The sequence below is a fragment of the Falco punctatus genome, assembly GCF_963210335.1.
Source record: "Falco punctatus genome assembly, chromosome: 3".
In the NCBI taxonomy this organism is placed as follows: Eukaryota; Metazoa; Chordata; class Aves; order Falconiformes; family Falconidae; genus Falco; species Falco punctatus.
The window spans coordinates 629,778-634,069 of NC_137582.1; positions in this window are offsets into that span (position 1 = coordinate 629,778).

Below are 4,292 nucleotides of genomic sequence, written 5' to 3' on the forward strand. Positions count from 1 at the left end.
CTGGAATGGGTGTCCTTCGGGTCTGACCCGTGTTGCCACCCCTTGCCTCAGCTGGTCGGTTGGCAGGGCTTTGCCCCTAACAGATCGGGGGCTCTGGGGTCATTCTAGGCTCCTGGCAAACACAGCTGCGACCAAAGCCCTCCACTGTGAACAGCCGAGAAAGGACTTGGGCATCTCCCATAGCCCCTGGGCCAGGAGAAAGTGTTTTGTGACAATGCAGGGGGCAAGGAAGATCTGAAGGAGGTGACAGACAGCTGACAAGGAGCGCACGTCCAGGGGTCCTTTCAGGCTGGCTCTGCACAAAGAGGCTTTTGCCGAGTCCCCAGCAGCACGGTAGCTACAGCAAGGCACGCACCTGCAGCGCTTTCTGGCAGTCGTCTGAGGATGGGAGTGTAGAGGTGGGTTTGGCTGGAGAAGCCGGCTCCTGCCTGCCTGCCTTGCCTGCCTCCTTCATCCTGGGGGAGCTGCCTGGACGTGGGGGGAGTGCACTGCCAAGAGGCACCAGGAGCAGTCGGCATGAGCACGGGGCAGTTTGCTCTCCCACTTTCGCCTGGTACCAAAGCTCCCCAGGCTGGCAGAAGCAGCACGCGAGGTGGGGCCATTTCTGCTGGCAGCGGGGAGCCTTCCCTGAGCCCCCTCAGATGGACGGGGGAGGACTGCACCTCAGCTCTTGCCTAAGGGAACCACAGGGACGTGGGGTGCACTCAGCATCCACCACCTTCCCCAGTGAGGGGCCCACAACAGGGGAAACAAGCACATAAGAGCCATGCGGCACGTGTCAGGGAACGTCCCTGCAGCTGGAGTGTCCGGAGGGGATGTCTCTCCTCCACGGGTGCAGGATCCCTTGCATTCCTGCCCACCAGGGTCTCACCTCTCAGAAGTCTTCTTGCCCAAGTCTTTCTGTCTTGTGCCTGGCCCCTGACTTGGCAGTGCAGGAAGGGAAAGCTTCCTCCGTCTCTGCAGCAGCTTGCCAGGATGCGCCTCTGCACCTGGCAAAGGAGGAAACTCAGCAGAGCAGCCCCCCGGGGAGTGCCTTTTGACGGAGCTGTGGTCACCCAGCGCGGGGCAGGGCCTCAGCTGGGCAGCAGAGACCTGTCCCCATACCTTGTCTGAGCCTGGACTTTGCTGCAGCCTTCTTGGCCCAGGCGGACAAAGCCTTGGCCACTGCTCTGCTGACCACCGTAAAGCGAAACCTGGGCAGGAAATGATGACACAGGCTTGAAGAAGGGTGACCCCTACCCTCTTGCAGCTTCCCAGCACTAATCCTCACGACTCTCGTGTGAGGCATGGCACCTCTTTTCCTTGTGGCCATGCAGCCACGCATGGGGTTTATTAGCAATCTCCCCCCGACACCAGACGGCGTAGCTTAAAGCCCTCCCTGTGTGCAGCTGGCTCTCTCTGATGGGAGTGACGGGCCGGCTGGGCATGAGAAACGCAGTGACGCTGCCCGGCCACTCCAGGAGAACACACGCGTAACCCCAGCTCATCGTAAGTTAACCAGAAACCAGCCCCTTCAGGTCAGGCTCCCTCCCAGACTCAACGCGCAATGCCAAGCCCCGGCAAGGCGCACTCCTGATCAGGAGCTGGGAATCCGCCCGCTCGGTCAGTCGAGGGCTGCAGAGGAAACGCACTCACCTGGGGAAGGCGTGCGCAGGAGCAGCCTGCATCCCCCAAGTGTTGGTTGCTCCACCGGAGACAGCTGCACCGGGCATCCACAGCCTCTGTAAAGTGACACAGAGCTGCTAGAAGGTTTCCAAGGCACTTTGCTCTTGGCTCCCAAAGGAAGCAGACCTGTCTCCTGCTCCAAAAGGAAGCCACTTCTCAAACCCCTCCTCCAAATCTTCCGCCGTGAACATGAGCCCTTGCTCTGCTCTGGAGAAGCTGCACGGCAAACACTGAGACTGCGCAGTAACGCTGCCAGTCTTTCTGTAGGGCAAGAACTCAGAAGCTCAGAATAAAACTTCTTTTCCAATGGAGAACTCAGCGTGGGCGAGCACGTGGAAAGGTGTCGGACTGGCCTGCCACGTGCAGGCTGCCCAACGACCATCGGGTTGCTCACCCTTCAAGAGGCTTCCCAAAGTCACTGCATCACCCTCAAAGCCTGAGCAACTCGCAGCGTTGAGCGGCGCAATCCAGCTGGCCTTGCTCTCCAGCCCTGTGACGCAGTCGCAATAGAATCGCATGCACAGGACGTTGTCGGTGAAGGACAGAACGCCAATGTCCTTGAAGGCGAAGGCGAGGCGCTGCCTGTTCCTCAGTTGGAAAGAGTGCAAGAGTATGGTCTCTTGCACACAGCTCTGCACCACGTGCCATGGGAAGGAAGTGGCTCGTGACAGCCACCTGTAGTTCAGCGGCTCGATCTTGACATCCTCGGCAAGGAGGAGGAACATCGTCACTGGCAGAGCGGGCTGAATTTCTATGTAAAATTAGAAACAAAATGCCAGAGAAAAGGTCGTTTAAGGAAACGGCTCTTGGGGAGTGGTTACCTTGGGAGGAGCTCAAGCTGTCCGCCTAACTTTGGAGGGAATTCTCTCCAGAGAAATTCCGAAGTCCTCATTTCTCTGCGCCCTTTCTGAAGAGCAGAGAGCATGCACCCCAGTCCCAAACAGGGCGCGGGAAAGCGGAGGGCGGCCGTTGCCTTCTCACCAGGAATAACCTCTGTGAGGAACGCGAGCTCCCGCAGAGATAACTCACCAATGTCCAGCTGGGAGACAGGTCTTCAAACCGCGTACACCTCTTCCTCACCTTGGAATCGCTCTTGGACCGTAGCAAAGGTCCCGAGTCCTGTGACCAGGACCCCTGCCCAGGAAAACGGCACAAAGGCTGACCACAGGGAAGAGCAAAACTCTATCACGTGCCAAATGCTTTCTCAGACTAGATCTGGGCATGCTTTCGCTCCTGGTTGACCACGAAGCAAGAGCAGGAGAGCTGCTGCGGGACTCCCTGAGAGAGGCCCGCTGTGAATCCCCCGCGGGAGGAGCAGCAGCGCTTCACCTTTCTCGGCCTTGGCCATCGGGCTGGGTGAGGGTGAGCTTTTCAGCGGCTGCGGGTCTCGGTCACAGAGTGCAGCGAGGGTGAGGGCAGGCAGAGATCAGGCAGGAGAGGTTGTGGTCACTGAGGACATCCCCAGGGAAACAGGAACTCTCCAGGGACACACTGGGGACACCAGGACACAGGCAGGGACAATATTATGACGTTAGGGACTTCTGGGGGGACACCAGGACTCCCAAAGGGATGTCACTGGGACATTAAAGACACCCACCGGGACACACTGGGACACAAGTACACACGGGGAGACACCACGGCGATATATAGAATGGCCTGGTAATATCTGGACCCCTCCAGGGACACCACTGTGACATTAGGAATTTCCCAGGGACGCCCCCTGGGACATCAGGGACCACCCCCTCACCTTCCCCGGGGACACCAGGACCCCTCCAGGGACAGCACTGGGACATTAAGGACCCCCCTTTAACACAAGCCCTACCCCAGGGACAATGTAGGGGCATTAAGGACTCCTCCAGGACACCAGGACCCTCACAGGACCAGAAACGCACAAGGGACATACTGGGGACACAAGGACACTCCTGGGGACATCCCTGGGACATCAGGGACACCACGACTGCCCCAGTGACACCACAAGGACATCAAGGACCCCCACAGGGACACCTTGCAACACAAGGACATACTGGGAGACACCACTGGGACATCATTAGAATAGCCTTTAGGACATCAGGACCCCTCCAGGGACACCCCTGTGACACTAGGAATTCCCCAGGAACCCCGCCCCGGGACATAACAGACTACCCACTCACCTCCCTGGGGACACCAGGACCACCCCCACGGACACCCCACAATGCCCCAGGGACGCGCTGGGACACCAGGACACCACCACCACCCCCGGGACACCATTAGGACATCAGGGACATCCCTAGAACCTTAACCACTAGAACGTTAAGGACTCCCAGAAGGACATATTAGGTCACATGCACCCCCTGACAGACACCACTGGGACAGCTAGAATGGACTGGGGACATCAGGACGCCTCCAGGGACACCGCTGCGACATTAATGACCCCCACCAGGGACACATTGTGATACACAAGGACCCACTGACACACCACTGGGACATGTAGAACGGCCTGGGGATACCAGGACCACCCCAGCGACAACACTGGGACATACAGGACCCCCCTGGAAACACATGACCTGCAACCAGGGAAACTGCAGGGGCATTAGGAACTCCCCCTGGGACACCAGGACCCCCACAGGACACACTGGGGCACCCGAATG